The sequence below is a fragment of the Cannabis sativa genome, chromosome 5 (assembly GCF_029168945.1).
Source record: "Cannabis sativa cultivar Pink pepper isolate KNU-18-1 chromosome 5, ASM2916894v1, whole genome shotgun sequence".
In the NCBI taxonomy this organism is placed as follows: Eukaryota; Viridiplantae; Streptophyta; class Magnoliopsida; order Rosales; family Cannabaceae; genus Cannabis; species Cannabis sativa.
This window is the reverse complement of record NC_083605.1, coordinates 55,094,419-55,113,129: the sequence shown is the minus strand read 5'-3', so window position 1 is coordinate 55,113,129 and position 18,711 is coordinate 55,094,419.

Here is an 18,711-nt window from a genome sequence, read left to right as displayed (position 1 = left end):
CTTCATAGCTTTTAAGGCCTCTTTTGTGGTAATGACTACAATAGCCTCCTCACCTTGTTAGGATCCTCTCTAAGTGATTCCTGAACAGTCTCCTTCATAGACATTGGGTCAATCATCTAATGAGAAGCGATGAGGCAAACCTTTTGAAGGTTCTCCGTGGTCACCAGTTGAGCCACTTGCAATTCCTTAGACAATAAGAAATTGTAAAACATGATTTTCTCCTCTAACTCTGGAGTCAAGGTGATTGGAGAAGATAATCTAGAAGATATGAAATGCACATAAGTATATAACAAAAGGAAGAAAACGAGAGGTGAAATCCAGGAAGAGAAGAAACACTTGTTGTATGAAAGTCCAAGCTAAATGTGGTGACTCATTTTAGCAGGAAACTGAAAGTGTAGAACCAGTAGTTCTAAAAGTCATGTGTATACTTCGTGGAACTAACAGGTCAAGCTTCACCCTTAGAATGGCACTCTAGCTTGTAGAAACCCACCTTCTCTTTATGACCCCTCATGGGTTGGGACTTAATCTTATAACATATAAGATCTCCTTCGGCATCGGTGCAAACTTGTTATGCTGAGCACAAAAGACATATCATCCTTACAAAAGACAGTAGGGGATGAATTGGAGCAGTGCCACTCTAGCTATGACACAAAAATTGGCAAAGTAACATCCCAAGAAAAGGTGTGCACCCATCTCCACATGGGTGCAACTCCAGATGCCAAAGCCCCCATCCGTGCACTTACTTGGCCTCTCACTGTGAATGGAGACTCTATTCCAGTACAGCCTCAAAATTGTTTCAAGCCCACGTTGGGTCTCATACTTCCTTAAGTTGTTATATATACTAAATTTATTGACGTGTTGGTCCATCTCCAATGGACTATCATTAAGGACAAACTTTAGAGCCTCTTTTTGCTCCAAAATGTCCTCTTCCATGTCAAACCCATCTTGTTGGATCTTCTTAGACCTGGTCTCTATAAAAAGAAGAAAAAACCAAGTAATTAACTACCCAAACTACCTAATATGGAAAGGGAACAGGGGAGTCCTCCCATGAACTGCATGGAGAGGTCCCCACTAGACTCATCATCAAAAAACAAAAACCTTTAGGGGTCATACGTTCCAGATGGAAAGTTAGGAACAATGAAGAGAAAGAATGGAATAGACATCAACAAAATACTCAAAATCAAAAGGATTTTAAGCATAGGAAAATTTTTCCAACATTCTTGCTGCAAAATGGTTAAATTTTAGAAATTCCTAGCATTGGAATGTAAAGACAATATTGCCTATAATGCCTAAATCTACCAACGATAACAATTGCACAGTGAGAATACCCTAATTTCACTCAAAGAAGATTGTAAAAATGCAATATGTAGCAATCAATCGAAAAAAACACTGCCAAAATGCAAGAAAGTGAATCGATACATACCTTATAATGGAAGCAAATGCGCCAAGCTAATCATCGCTGGGTTTTGTTGAGGAAGTTGAGCACACCTTTTGCAAAGACGACATGTGAGGGTGATCAATGAATCAATCTCTAGGTTGAAATCGAGAGTCATAGTTTCCTCTAGCATGAAGCTCTTGACTATTGGTGGTGGATGGTTTGGAAAGTCTCGAGCCCTACTCCTTAGTAGAAGTTGAATGAAAAATTTGATGTCACGGTCTAGATTGATTTAGGTTGCTTGCCTCTGGGTTAGGTTCAAATTATTGAAGAATGGAAAGAAAAAACATAAAGTTTTGAAGCTTGAAAATTCAAAATTAGGGGAAAAGTGGTAACTGGAAACCATAAAGGGCATTTTTACTCGAAGGGGTAATCCACGTGAAGAGGAATGGATGATCCATGGTCATGTCTCCAGAAGCACAAATCTCATTTAACAGTTGGGGACTCTAGTTGTCAAGCGTGTCAACGTAATTAATGCTCTTTGGAATCGAGGCGCAGATCAATGATGAAGATTCTATTTTTTAATTTTTGCACCAAAAAGTGAACAACCGTCATAATAAAAGCTTTTTTGGAAAGTAGCTCCTCAATAAATGTACTTTTCCACCACTAGACGGCTGCCACATAGACATACTAAGATTAAAGATGGAAGTCACCTTCCATGATCGAGTAACACCTGGAAAGTCATATAATATTACTTTTATCTTCCACATGTCCACACTAATGGAATGGCGCAAGCTTCCACCATACACTACATTTTGGAAGCTTGAGGGGTAAATGTTATCCGTGTTTCCTGCAAGGGACATGTGGAATCTTGGTCAGTATCAAAGGTCCACCAGTGTGTCCCAAGTAAGATAAGTTGGGCCAAGCCTAAATTAAATAGGACCTGCTAGGAACGTGTTGGAAATTATTTTACCAGGATCTTAGATCTACTCACAAGTATGTTTATTAACACCCTAATTATGAACTTTCTAAAACGATGAAATTAAACACATATAAAGTTAAGAAGCATTACATTGGGTGCAGCAGAATTAAATGAATCCTTCCGTTCAGATCTTTAACCCTTGTATCCATTCTGTAGCAGAGTATTATCAAGATCTAAACCTGGATCTCTTTCTCTGAATCCTTGATGCTGAAACTCCTTTGCTGATGATCTTTCTTCACGATCTTCCTCACTATGGTTGAGGTATCACTTGCTGTGTGTGGGCACTACTCATACACTAAGTATTTCGAAATCTCAATGAGGAAGAGAGAGAGAGTGGGTTCGGCCAAAGATAGGGAGAGAGAAGGCTCAGGTTTTTCTCTGAAGGAAAAATAGAAAATTTAATTGTAATTTTCCTGAAGCCTTCACTATCTATTTATAGCATTCCACTAGGGTTAGGTTTGAATTATTTGGCATTAAAATAATGAAAATATCAGTTTAAATTGCCTACAAAAGTGGCCGGCCATGCTTAGTGGATTTGGGCCTCACTTTTTGCAATTTTGTAGTTTTATCTTTTCTGCATCTGATTTTCTCGAAAACGCCAATTTTCTAATTCAACCATTTAAATGCCAATTCTAACTATTTAATAACTATAAAAAATTATTAAATAATATTGTCATATATCATATTTATTAATTGAACCATACAAAGTATTATAATTAACAAATATGCCCCTAAAACTCTTTCTTTACAATTTCGCCCTTACTTAGTGAAAAATTTCACAAATAGACATAGTCTAATTTGAGAATTATAATTGATTAATCAAAACCAATTATATGAGTCTTACAAGCAATATTATCTCAACTAGTGCGGGGACCATGGGTCTATATAACCGAGCTTCCAATAAGTAGATCAAGAATTTAGCACTAAAATTCACTAACTTATTAATTCTTCGTTGAATCCACGCATAGAACTTAGAATTGCACTCTCAGTATATAGAATTCTCTATATGTTCCACCATATAGATGCATCATTAGTTATCCATTGTTATAATCCTAATGTGATCAATGATCCTCTATATGAATGATCTACACTGTAAAGGGATTAGATTACCGTTACACTCTACAATGTATTTTATCCTTAAAACACTTGACCCCGTATAAATGATATTTCAGCTTATGTGAAATGAGTACTCCACCATTTATGTTCGTTTGGTCAAGCTCAAAGGAGATCATCCTTTGCTTACTATTCGCCAGATAGAAGCTATAGATTCCATGTTTATGCTAGCGCTCCCACTCAATTGCACTACCGTGTTCCCAAAATGTACGTATCACCCTGACCTAAAAGTAGGCTTGACTAACAAATCAAAGAACACGAATAGCCTTTCAAGATTGAGCCTAATCATAACAGGATTAAGAACTTTTGATCTAGGATCAACTAGGCGATATTGACTTGAATAGATATTATGGTAAGTTTAATAAATTCAAGTCAAAGTTCAATATCGGTCCCTTCCGATGCATACTCCATGCATCCAACCTGAGCTTTACTTTAACCAATGCTCTGGAAAGAACATAGCACTTCTCCAAATGCAAGTAAACTTTGTTGTAGATTATCATATCAGTAAAACCCTATGTCTGATAAATCTAGGAAACTTTATTCACATAGTCATGTTTACTTTCCAATGTGTAGACGGCACAATAAACATGATCAAGTATGTGAAAAGGGTTTCAGATGAATTTATACATTATGTACATATAATCATGAAATAAATCATGTGAACCATGAAACATTAAATGTTATTTCTTATCTAAGTTTTATTTAGGGCATAAAACCCAACAAACTCCCACTTGCACTAATATATAACAAAAAAGTGCGTTTCAAATAATCTCAACACCTCGATATACAAATCAAGTGTAGTAGTAGTAAACTCCTCGTAATAGGATCTGAAAGGTTGAATTAACCACAACCTTTTCTCCACCATTACTCTTCCTTAATCACAAAATTATTGATAATGTGAAATTCCTCTCTATATGTCTACTCTCTTGGGATACTGGATTCTATACCTTTGGCAACTACTTTTGGTTAATAGGAAAATAACACTAGTAGTTTAGGCAATTTGGAATGGTGCCAAAAATGTATAGAACATTCCTTAGACTGAATAAGTACCTTTCCTGTACCTTTAACATTCAGCCCCTTTCTGGTAGACCTAGAGACTTCAGATAGGTTTTTACACTTCTCCAAAATCACTATTCCACCCCCAGAGTAACCACCATCTTATCAGAAAGATTTTGTAGCACAAAGACAAATTTCGAAATATGATATGGTGTAGTCTAAGAGTCTTAACCACACCCTTATAGTAACATATAGTTCCTCTTCTTAATCTTAAGATTTACTTGATTGTCTTCCAATGTTCTTCTCCTGGATTAATCTGATACCTACTCATTACTCCCACTCAACAGCAGGTGTCTGGTCTAAGGCATACAAAAGTATATCTAAGACCTCTCACTGTTGATTTAAGAAATTCTTTCATGGCTTTATCTTTTCTGGAATAGTTGAGACTTTTCCTTAGATAAATAAAATCTATGCCTAAGAAGTTGTGAAGCTTCTATAGATTACCATTAGAAAGAAAATGCTTCAGCATCTTACTAAAGTAAGTTGCTTGCATTAGAGTAAGTAATTACCAGGTATACCACAAGCCATAGGTTAAGATAAACTCAAACCTATAATACTAGGAACACGAAGTTTTGTTAAGTCCATAGAATAGACTTATTAACTAAAATTTCTTTTTATGTCCTTGTAATAGAAAACTTTAGGTTACTCCATGTAGTTCTATTGGCTTAGTTTCTTATCTTAACAATCCATTACTTGTTTAAACTCACAATGGATTTTAATCACTAGTGTCTCCCAAGTCATAAGAAGGTGAGTTCCTAGAAACTCTCCCACTACGACAAGGTACCATGAATTATGTCTAAGAAAACTAAATGGTATTGATCTCTTCGGTTGTGACAAGACAACAGAGGCAGTGGGATCATCATATGTCAAATAAGATGATAGAACACTTTTGGAATCAAGAAATAAATATCTCCTTTATTTGCTACTTTATTTTCAGACTTAGTCATTTATCTTAGAAAAGTAGTATTTGTTTAAAGAAAGACTTTCTTATCTATTGACTATGGGATGGTCCACTCCTAATCACTTAGAATAGCTAACAAACAATGGTTAACAATTCTAGCTTTTCTTAAGATTTTGATTAGATCATCCATGAATCTAGTAATGATTTACATTAAGTATACAACCATTACATCATTCTGAAATTGTATTACCATAGAAGGAATTAGGCAACGACTAGTAACTAATCATCAATATGCAACTCGAAATTTTTGGGGAGGTAAGTTTGGATATAATTCAAAAATCAATTTAATGATCTTTGAACTGCATATCTACTAACTATTTCTCCACCCCTATCAGTTTGCAAGATCTTTAACCTTTTACCTTAATGGTTTCAACCATTGCTACAAATTAATGAAATTTTTCAAACATTTCAAATTTCTTGCTAAAAGGTATAATCTAGAGTTATCGTTTTAAGAATACAACAAAAAACTCATATCCACCTTTGAATGTACATCCATCTGCGAATGAGATGAACTACTTTCATTGGATATAGGCATATTAACTCTTTGCAGAGATTGATCTTGTCAAATCCACTATGATCAAGATACAAATGCCATAGATTAATAAAAATGTGGTAGTGTTTTTGATGACTTAGGTTTAGTTACATCAAAGAGTTCTTAGAATAGTGCAAGTGGATCCTGGTCACAGAATACCTAACTCATATTCCATACAGTTTGAATCAATTAATAGAAGATAGATATTAAACCCTTGTGAAAGTGTAACTGTATTGTATTCTGGAATTAGAAATATAAGAAAATTTCTATTTGGAATCTAAAATTAAAGTCAAAGACTTAAATTTATACCAAAGATAATGAGTAATTCTATCTTGGACCACCACTACTAATTTAACTCTAAGTCTGATTTGCCCATACAAGTAGGAGATTTCTAAGATTGAGGATTTATATCAATTGGGAATAGAATTTCGGGATTATAATCATATGCGTCATTTAATTTCTTAAGAGAAAATATAATGACATGAAATGATTTATAGACCATTCATCCAATGATATGTTATTGAGCTAATTCGAAATGAATAAGCTAAGAGGAATTAGGATAATTTTGTTTATAAATAAGAATCCAATGATGCTTCGATTAGCGAAAGACAAAGTAATCTTATTTATGTAATCTTCTTGTTTCATATTGTAAAAGTACTAGTCTAAGGTGTCATCAATTGATGAACAACTAGATGTTGCATGTACAATATTTATCTTTCGAGATCTTACACTATTATGTATGTCTAATGGTGAAAATCCATTAGGGATTTATCTCATTAGAAAAACAAACATGTGAGACCAACAATGAAGATTCGAAATTAAACTACAATTTAATAACAGAAAATAACATGGTTCAATATAAATTCGTACACAATTCAGAAATTATTAAACATATAGCAAGTAGGAATGACAAGTGAAAATACTAAAACATACAATCCTAAATAATTTCCAAGGTTTTCAACAAACTGATACAGTGTCCCTGTAGGCGAGAGTCAAAGTATTATTCATTGAATAGAGTTGTCAGCTCATCTAAAATAGACCTTTTATTCGATCAAAATAAGAATCCAACATTGTCCCGGTAGGCGAGAGTCAAGGTTATTCTCATTTTATGAGCTTCCACCATTGTTTCATGTTTCATAAGTTTATCTCTAAGTAGTCACCGTAGGAGAGAGTCTAATAGAGACGAAAACTTATAAAACACTTATCAAATGAGATCTTACGGTGTTAAATGCGTTCAACGAATAACCATCCATAGGGGGACGAAGTTTAGCGTTTCGAGGTTATATTGAAAACATTTAACTATTGTAAGACCAACAATGGAGATCGAATATCTTAATAATAATAAAGCTCATTATTTAAAGTGAGTTGTATTTTCTTTGCTTCTCTTTATTTTATCTATTTATTTTAAATAGATATTTATTTAATTAAAATTTCCAATTTAGTATGAAAAATTTTAAATATAAATTTTAATTTAATATTTATAAATTTTACTTAGATGGATATGAAAATAACATGAATTATTTCCATCTTAGTAATAATTTCCAATACATATTTAAAAAAATATTCAATTTAAGTTGTTAATAAATTAATTTAAATTAATTTACAACTCAAATTTTATTTTCTATAAATAAATAATGCATTTCGAAAAATTAAAGTATTTAAGAATACAATTTTCGAAAAATGCATGTTAAAATAAAAAAATAAATCCTGGAAAAATTATTCTAATTTAATGTTGGCCCAAAATTAATTAATAAAATTAGTTTACAACAAAAAATATAATTTTCCTATTTAATTAAATATATATAAGAAAAATTTCAAAAATTTAAGTATGATGATGAAAATCAACTTAAATATTAATTTTCTATTTAATTAAATACACTAGAAAAATACTTCAAGCAAAAATATCACCTATCTAGATTTTTCTTTGACAAATTAATTCAATTTCTAATAATATATTTTAATTCATTTATTTTTAAATTAATCAATTAATGAAAAAATCATTGATTTAAGTTGGTCTAAAATTAAAATAAATAATTTACAACTTTAATCTATTTTTCAAATAAAATTCGAAATTCCAGCATTTAAGAAATGCAATTTCGAAATTTGATTAATAAAATAAAGAAAAAATATATTTCGAAAATTATTTAAATTTAGTTGAAAAATTAAATTTCAACTAAAAATAATTTTCTATTTAATTAAGTGTCATGAAAAAGAAATATTTAAGTATCATGATGAAAATCAACTTAGATATTTAATTTTCAATTTAATTACATGTATTAAATTCAAGAAATAAATAATTAAGTTTAGAGAAGGCTTAATTATTAATCTCTAGTTTAAGACTAGGAAAAATATACTTAAAATAAATTGTACCAAAATTAATTATATAAATAATTAATTTCAAAATGTATAATATTTTCCTATTTAATATTAGAAATAATAAGTAGTCTAGAAATAACTATCTAGAAAATATCTTATTTGACTAAGTATCTTTTCCACAAAATTTAAAAAAAATATCTAATTTAGGTTGTATTAGAAAAAATCTAGAACGTAAATATTTTTCAAATTTAAATTTAATTAAATATCAAAAATTAAGTTGTAACCACTTAATTTAAAAGTATTCCATTTTAAGTTAATATTCGAAAAGATATTAACTTAAAAAATATCTAAAATATTCCATTTTAAGTTAATATTCGAAAAGATATTAACTTAAAAAATATCTAAAGAATCTTAATAACCAATGCCTAAAATTCTTCAACTTAATTTTGAAATTTTAAATCCAAAATATATTCAGATTTAAGCTGGTTAGTTATAGATAACTAAATATCAACTTAAATAGGAATATCTAATGAAAAATTTGAATTAAGCTTCAGAAAGAATCTAGATGGTTATAATTCTATATTTAATTAAATATAAGAAAATACATATAGTTTAGCTTAGAATAAAAAATTCTTTAAACTATGGTTTTCTTAAATTAATTTCAAAATAAATGAAATTAATTATGTTGCTAATCAATTTTATTAGGTTAAACTAGTAATTAACCTAGTACAGTTGTTCAAATCAGGCAAATGGGCCTTCACAATTGAGGTGGTTCATGTGAGGGGGTGCTGGGTTCAGTATGTCGTACCCACTACTATGGCTCCCAACTCTCACACAAGGCCCAAAAGAGAGGAATTTAACCTTAAAATGAACATCTTTTATTAATTGAATAGTCCCAAAAACTAAATGGGCTTAAATAAATTCTATCAAGAACTATGATAATTTATTTTAGCAACAACAACCTATATGCATCTATAATAAAATTAAACACATAGGCTCACACAGGCACACTTTGGATGGGTCCTATCATGTTGCTAGGTCGTACACAAATGAAAGAAGATTGTAAATATACCTGTTACAAATTATTTACTTGACCAAGGGAGCCATCAGATCATTAGATCTGGCAAAAAGTAACCATGGCTATTTGCAATCAAGTAATAATAGGTTTTGAAAACTTACACACACAAGCTAGAACACATACTCCTGCAACAAGGTTAGGTGGATAGTTGGATGTAGGATTTATTTAATTTTAAATTAAATAATTAATTTCGAAATTAAATAATTAATTTAAAAAAATTTCAAAAATTTTAAAAAAAATTTGAAATAAAAAAAATTTCGAAATTAAATTAAAATTTAAATTTAAAATTAAACCTACAATTTTGAAAAATTAGGTTTCAACCAACCTAAATATCATTTCAAAATTTGCTAACTACTGTTGAAATTTAATTGTTATTTTATAAATAAAATTTAAATAAAAAATTAAAAAAAGATAAATGAATATCTTTTTCAGATTTTAAATGTAATTTAAATAAATAAAATAACAAAGTTTAAAAGTTAGCAAAATATCTTACATCTTTTTAAAATTACATGATTATTGTAATGACCGCTCTAGTAATGAGGATTAGAAAAGGCAATTAGCACTAACTTTTATTATTTTATTATTATTTGTGAATTAATTTTAATGTGGACCCCAATATTTAGAAATAAATATTAGAGTTATAATTTCTCAATTCCGGAGATTTTATTAAACTCTAGGGGTATTATTTAGCTTATATGTGAAATATGTCAATTTTGTAATTTTTGCTCGGCGACAACGGAAAATGCGATGGATGGCTAGATTGATCACATGGGTAAGTTTAGAACCCTATTTCATAGTGGGAAATAATTTAGAGAAAATAAATTATCGGGATTGAGCGGGGTTATGGAAATTGACCATTTTACCCCTAGCTTTAGAAATACCCTAGTTTTAAGTCTAAAGGGCAATTTAGTCATTTGGTTTATTTGGAGGATTAGGTGGCTAGTTATTTTAGTGACACCTAGCACATTATTTTTTCAGCAATGAATTAATTGGGAAAAAAACCATTTCATTTGAGGAATTGACAAAGAAAAATCAAAATTGAAGAGAACTCTCTCTTTCTCTCTTTTCTCTTTCGGCTGGGGCATAAATCAAGGGGGAAGGGCTGTTGATTCTTGGAGTTTTCAGCAAAGGAAGCTTGGGAGACTCAATTTTAGGTAAGCCCTAAGGAAACCCTTCTTAGTTTTTAAGTTTTAAAGTTAGGTTGAATTGGTGATTTTGTAAATTAGGGGCTGTTAAGGTTTGATGTGTTTAGGATTCGAATTCTAGGGTTAGCTTGAGTTGATTGAAGTTCCTAGCAACTGATTTTATTGCTTGAAGTTGGTTTTAAGCAAGCTTGAGTTTTGAAACTCAAGCTTTGAGCTTTAATGGCATAATTGGATTTATTGCTTTGTTCTGTGAATTACTGCTTGGAAATCATTGTGTATGCATTGTATAGGTATACTGGAGAGTTTGGTAAAGTTTGGGGTTGAATTGAATTAAGGGGGATAATTTTTGGTTCCCAGCAGCAGAACCAGAATTCCGGTTCTGGGAGACCAGTACCAACCGGTCGACCGGTTGGTGACCCAGAACCGGATTGCCGGTTGGGAACCGGTTTTCCTGTTGGGGGAATTTCCAGAACCCTAGTTTTGGCCAATTTTGAGATATTTAGGGTATTGCCGTGAGGTTTATTGATAGGGGAACTTTTAGTTTCAAGTTTAAGTTCCGGAAAGTGATTTAGCGAGTCACTCATCTGTGTTGCAATTATTGTGATTAGGGCATCCATCTAGCACGTGAATTCCGTTCAGGTCGGCCAGCACACTGGAATTCGGAAAACAGGTAAGAACTGTGTATAATGTATGATGTGATTATCTGAATGTGTGTATATGTGTTTATATATGCATGCTTGAATTATGTTAAGCACTACCAACACTTGTATGAATAAGTTATAGAGTGCATTGGTATAGTGATTATTGTGGCTGTGAGTACGATACAGTGATACCAACACGGGCACGAGGAAATGCTAAGGTGTGTGGTACATCACTCAGTATTACTCAGTGTTTGGGGTAAACCCTACCAACACTCGTACAGTGAGGTACGATGTGCATATGGTGTAGTGGTTGTACCCTAGTATTGAACGTTCATACTCATCTGTTAAGCTCTGTAAATAGGTGTATGGGCGCCTATTTACAAGTCGGAAATTATATGGTATGTTATATGCATTTCTTACTGAGTCTGTTGACTCACAGTTTCTGCTTCTATGTGTAGGTAAAGGAAAGGCGAAGGCTGAACAGGAGTAAACCTGAGCTCGGGTGAGGTTGTACATGTTAAGCGGCGCGACCTGGAGTGTTCGGTCTCGGGACATCTGGGAGTTATATTTTGAAAGTCGTTGTGCGACCTGGAAGTTATGTATTTTGAAATGTAAAGTTTAAACAGTAAATTTTACAAAGTTAGAAATCGGGATCCCGGGATTTGTAAATATTATATTATATTATAAAGTTTAATATTTAAAGCAAAAGTTTTAATTTAACACGTTTTTCGAGAAATTTCTTTGATTAGCAAAGATTGCACAGTAATTGAAAAAGCACTATAGCGTGCCTTAGCATTAGGGCGTTACAATTTTGGTATCAGAGCCGCCAGGTTTGTCTACCGAAGCTTGCTATGACATGTACAATCTTCATCAGAGAAAGCTCGGTTCACGGTTCAGTAAGCCCGTACTTGTTTAGTATTTTAAATAAATATGAATGTGAAAGCATGTTAGGAAGCATATTAGATTTAAATTAAATATATTTCCTTAAAAAGAAAAGAAAGTGTGTTGCCTTTAAGTTATTAAGAGCGGTGTTAATTTTGATCGTTGTCTAACCTGCCTGGCTTATGGATTCGCAGGCAAAGTCCTATTCAATGGACGCCCCGCGAAATACAAGAAGTCAGGGTGGCATGGTTGAGACCGGAGGCGGTCAGGGGAATCCTCAAAATCCTCGTGGTCGCGGCCGTGGCCGGGACAGAGCTCAGGGTGGTCGCCCTGTAAATCCACCTCAAGCTCCTCCTGACTGGGAGCAAAGATTTGCTGAAATGCAAGATAGAATCCGTCAGCAAGATGAAGAGATCCAAAGATTGAGGCAGCAGGGTCCTCCTGCCGTGGCTCCTCAAGAAGTTCAGGCCGTTGCAGTTCCTGCGGTGCCAGCAGAACAACCTGTTGTTGGAACCGTATGGAACCGTTGTACGAGAGATTTCGGAAACAGGCACCTCCAGTGTTTCTGGGAGGTCCTGATGTGATGAAGGCCGAGCAGTGGCTTTCGGTGATTGAGGGTATTCTCAATTTTATGGGAGTGGTTGGAAATGATCGGGTGACCTGCGCCGCTTTCCAGTTTCAGGAAGATGCTCTCGTGTGGTGGGAGTTGATAACCCTCACTCGGGACGTCACGCTGATGACCTGGGAAGAATTCAAGGAGTTGTTTAACTCCAAGTATTATAATGAAGAAGTCCGCAGTGCAAAGCGGAAAGAGTTCACTGATCTAGTTCAGACTGAGGGAATGTCAGTCACTGAATACACGACGAAGTTTGATCGATTGGCCAAGTTGGCAGCAGGAATTGTGCCAACTGACTTCAGTAAGAAAGAGAAATATTTGGCGGGTTTAAGTGCAAAGATTCGACATGACCTAGTGATTACCACCACTGAAGCAACCACATATGCGGAGATGGTTGAAAAGGCTTTGAGAGCCGAGGGAGCAGTGAAATTCCTTCAGGAGCCCCGAGTGACTCCGAGTGTTGGTGGAACCCCCTCTGTTCCTAGTCTTGTTTATGGTAGGGATGGTGGTGACTCCACCACTGAGCAGAAAAGAAAAGTTGTTCCAGCTTCTGGTGGCTCGGGGCAAAGCAAACGGTTCCGTGGGAACCAAGGCAGAGGAGGACGCCAGGGTTACTCCTACCCTGAGTGTCCACGGTGCAAGAAACATCATCCGGGAGAGTGTAACCGGAAGACATGCTTTCTGTGTGGCATGGTGGGGCATTTCAAGAAAGATTGCCCCCAGGCAAAGAAAGAGGAGCCGAAAGCTGAGGTGAAACCGGTTCCTGCTCGTGTGTTTGCTATTACCCAAGCTGATGCTGCAGCCAGTCCTTCTGTTGTGACAGGTCAGCTTCCCGTCAACAACTTGTTATTTACAGTATTATTTGACTCGGGAGCTACACGTTCATATGTGGCTACAAGAGTGATTGACCTTTTGGGTAGGCCTTGTGATATTTTAGAAAGAGGGTTTGGAACCCTAATGCCTAGCGGGGAATTGGTTATCTCTAATAGGCGCATTAGGTCTATGCCAATTAGGATTGAAGATAGGTAATTGAGTACTGATCTCATAGAATTGAAACTAACTGAGTTTGATATTATACTGGGAATGGATTTCTTATCCAAGTATTCGGCTAGTATAGATTGTAGGCGTAAAATGGTGACTTTTCAGCCGGAAGGTGAAGATCCATTTGTTTATGTTGGATCGCCCGTGGGTCTCGGATCCCGGTTATTTCTGTGCTGAGGGCTAGAGATTTACTATGCGATGGTTATGTAGGATTTCTAGCGGTGGTATTTGACTCCAGCAGACCTGAAACATTTGGGCCTGAGGTAGTCCGGGTGGTGAAAGATTTTCTTGATGTGTTTCCCGAGGAGTTGCCGGGATTGCCGCCACAGCGAGAGATTGATTTTGTAATTGATTTGGCACCTGGAGTTGAACCTGTTTCTAAAGCTCCATATAGGATGGCTCCAACAGAACTCAAGGAGCTTAAGTTACAACTTCAGGGGATGCTTGACATTGGGTTTATTCGACCCAGTGTGTCGCCCTAGGGAGCTCCGGTTCTTTTTGTGAAAAAGAAAGATGGTTCCCTCAGAATGTGTATTGATTATCGGGAACTAAACAAGCTGACGACTAAAAACAAGTACCCGTTGCCCAGGATCGATGATTTGTTCGATCAGCTTCAGGGAAAGACAGTGTTTTCGAAGATTGATTTACGGTCGGGTTATCATCAACTCAGAATTCGGGAGGAGGACATACCGAAGACTGCTTTTAGAACCAGATATGGGCACTATGAGTTTCTGGTAATGTCGTTCGGATTGACTAATGCTCCTGCGGCCTTTATGGATCTCATGAATAGGGTATTCAAGGATTTCCTCGATAACTGCGTTATAGTATTTATCGATGACATTCTTGTATACTCTCAGTCAGAAGAGGAGCACGAGCATCATCTTCGAATGGTGTTACAGCGACTTAGGGATCACAAGCTGTATGCCAAGTTCAAAAAGTGTGAATTCTGGTTGTCTGAGGTGTCCTTTCTGGGTCATATTGTTGGGAAGAATGGAATTATGGTCGATCCAAACAAGGTAAAATCAGTGAAGAATTGGCCGAGGCCCAAGTCTGTGATAGAAATTCGAAGTTTTCTCGAGTTAGCATGGTATTATCGACGTTTCGTCAAAGGATTTTCTAAACTTTCTATGCCCCTAACCGAATTGACCAAGAAAAATCAGAGATTTGTGTAGTCAGATAAGTGTGAGTCAAGCTTTCAGGAGTTGAAGCAACGTTTGATAACAGCTCCGGTGTTAGCTTTGCCATCAGATCAAGAGAAATTCGTTGTTTATTGTGATGCATCCAGACAGGGTCTGGGATGTGTTCTGATGCAAGCTGACAGAGTCATAGCCTATGCCTCTCGTCAACTGAAGGATTATGAGCAGCGTTACCCAACTCATGATTTAGAGCTCGCTGCTGTAGTTTTTTCTTTAAAGATATGGCGATATTATCTTTACGGTGAAAAGTGTGAGATTTATACTGATCATAAAAGTCTCAAATACTTTTTCACCCAGAAAGATCTGAATATGAGACAGAGAAGGTGGTTGGAGTTGGTTAAAGACTACAATTGTGAAATACTGTATCATCCCGGGAAAGCCAATGTTGTGGCCGATGCTTTAAGCAGAAAGGGTCCCGGGCAAGTTTGTACTACGATTATGATAGCCCCTCAACTAGCCTCGGAAATGGTTAGTGCAGGGATTGAGTTCGTGGTCGGGAAATTACATAATTTAACACTCCAATCTGATCTGTTGGAGAGAATCAGAAAGGCACAACTGGAAGATCCCGAGCTAGTTAAAGTTCGAGACGAAGTAGTGGCTGGTCGGCCTAGAGGCTTTTCAGTCTCGAGCAGTGGAATGTTGTTATATAAAGCTCGAGTTTGTGTTCCTAGTGTTGATGAGCTTAAGAAAGAAATACTGGATGAAGCTCACACCACGCCTTATTCGTTGCATCCGTGAACCACCAAGATGTATCAGGATTTGAAACCCTACTTCTGGTGGTATGGGATGAAAAGAGATGTGGTAGATTATGTGTCCAAGTGCTTAACCTGCCAGCAGATTAAAGCTGAACATCAGAGGCCGACAGGGTTATTGCAACCTTTAGTCCTTCCAGAGTGGAAGTGGGAGGACATTGCAATGGATTTCATAACTGGTTTGCCTAGAACTACGGGGATGTATGATTCTGTATGGGTTATTGTGGACAGATTCACAAAATCGGCTCACTTTCTACCGGTGAAAGTTACCTATTCAGTGGATTAGTATGCTGAATTGTATGTGAAGGAGATAGTTCGTCTCCATGGAGCCCCTAAATCTACTGTATCAGATAGGGATCCAAAGTTCACATCAAAGTTTTGGGTGAGTCTTCAGAAGGCTATGGGTACCAAATTAAAGTTTAGTGCAGCCTTTCACCCTCAGACTGATGGTCAGTCAGAAAGAACTATCCAGATTTTAGAAGACCTACTGCGAGCCTGTGTCATGGACTTTGAGGGTTCATGGAGTAAGTACTTGCCTTTAATTGAATTCTCCTACAACAACAGCTACCAAAGTACAATAGGGATGGCTCCCTATGAGATGTTATATGGTAGAAAATGTCGTTCTCCTATTCATTGGGACGAGACAGGAGAAAGGAAGTACCTGGGTCCAGAGTTAGTGCAGAGGACCAATGAAGCTATTGATAAGATCAAGGCTCGGATGCTTGCTTCTCAAAGCAGGCAGAAAAGTTATGCTGATCCGAAGCGCAGAGATGTTACATTTCAGGCAGGGGAACATGTTTTCCTGCGGGTTTCACCAATGAAGGGTATTAGGCGCTTCGGGAAGAAGGGTAAGTTAAGCCCTAGGTTCATTGGGCCATTTCAGATACTCGAGAAGGTCGGGCAGGTAGCGTATCGGCTAGCCTTACCACCAGCATTATCAGCTGTTCATGACGTATTTCACATCTCTATGTTAAGGAAATACGTGTCAGACCCGACTCATGTCTTGAGTTATGAAGCCCTTGAACTACAACCAGACTTATCCTATGAAGAGCAACCTGTTCAGATTTTGGATAGAAAAGAAAAAGTTCTTCGCAACAAGACTATTGCACTGGTTAAGGTGCTCTGGAGGAACAGTAAGGTGGAAGAAGCCACCTGGGAATTAGAGTCAGATATGAGGACTCAACATCCAGAGCTATTCAGGTTAGATTTCGGGGACGAAATCCTATTAACGGGGGGATAATTGTAATGACCGCTCTAGTAATGTGGATTAGAAAAGGCAATTAGCACTAATTTTTATTATTTTATTATTATTTGTGAATTAATTTTAATGTGGACCCCAATATTTAGAAATAAATATTAGAGTTATAATTTCTCAATTCCGGAGATTTTATTAAACTCTAGGGGTATTATTTAGCTTATATGTGAAATATGTCAATTTTGTAATTTTTGCTCGGCGACAACGGAAAATGCGATGGATGGCTAGATTGATCACATGGGTAAGTTTAGAACCCTATTTCATAGTGGGAAATAATTTAGAGAAAATAAATTATCGGGATTGAGCGGGGTTATGGAAATTGACCATTTTACCCCTAGCTTTAGAAATACCCTAGTTTTAAGTCTAAAGGGCAATTTAGTCATTTGGTTTATTTGGAGGATTAGGTGGCTGGTTATTTTAGTGACACCTAGCACATTATTTTTCAGCAATGAATTAATTGGGAAAAAACCATTTCATTTAAGGAAAAAAACAAAGAAAAATCAAAATTGAAGAGAACTCTCTCTTTCTCTCTTTTCTCTTTCGGCTGGGGCATAAATCAAGGGGGAAGGGCTGTTGATTCTTGGAGTTTTCAGCAAAGGAAGCTTGGGAGATTCAAATTAAGGTAAGCCCTAAGGAACCCTTCTTAGTTTTCAAGTTTTAAAGTTAGGTTGAATTGGTGATTTTGTAAATTAGGGGCTGTTAAGGTTTGATGTGTTTAGTATTCGAATTCTAGGGTTAGTTTGAGTTGATTGAAGTTCCTAGCAACTGATTTTATTGCTTGATGTTGGTTTTAAGCAAGCTTGAGTTTTGAAACTCAAGCTTTGAGCTTTAATGGCATAATTGGATTTATTGCTTTGTTCTGTGAATTACTGCCTGGAAATCATTGTGTATGCATTGTATAGGTATACTGGAGAGTTTGGTAAAGTTTGGGGTTGAATTGAATTAAGGGGGATAATTTTTGGTTCCCAGCAGCAGAACCGGAATTCCGGTTCTGGGAGACCAGTACCAACCGGTCGACCGGTTGGTGACCCAGAACCGGATTGCCGGTTGGGAACCGGTTTGCCTGTTGGGGGAATTTCCAGAACCCTAGTTTTGGCCAATTTTGAGATATTTAGGGTATTGCCGTGAGGTTTATCGATAGGGAAACTTTTAGTTTCAAGTTTAAGTTCCGGAAAGTGATTTAGCGAGTCACTCATCTGTGTTGCAATTATTGTGATTAGGGCATCCATCTAGCACGTGAATTCCGTTCAGGTCGGCCAGCACACTTGAATTCGGAAAACAGGTAAGAACTGTGTATAATGTATGATGTGATTATCTGAATGTGTGTATATGTGTTTTTATATGCATGCTTGAATTATGTTAAGCACTACCAACACTTGTATGAATAAGTTATAGAGTGCATTGGTATAGTGATTATTGTGGCTGTGAGTACGATACAGTGATACCAACACGGGCACGAGAAAATGCTAAGGTGTGTGGTACATCACTCAGTATTACTCAGTGTTTGGGGTAAACCCTACCAACACTCGTACAGTGAGGTACGATGTGCATATGGTATAGTGGTTGTACCCTGGTATTGAACGTTCGTACTCATCTATTAAGCTTTGTAAATAGGTGTATGGGCGCCTATTTACAGGTCGGAAATTATATGGTATGTTATATGCATTTCTTACTGAGTCTGTTGACTCACAGTTTCTGCTTCTATGTGTAGGTAAAGGAAAGGCGAAGGCTGAACAGGAGTGAACCTGAGCTCGGGTGAGGTTGTACATG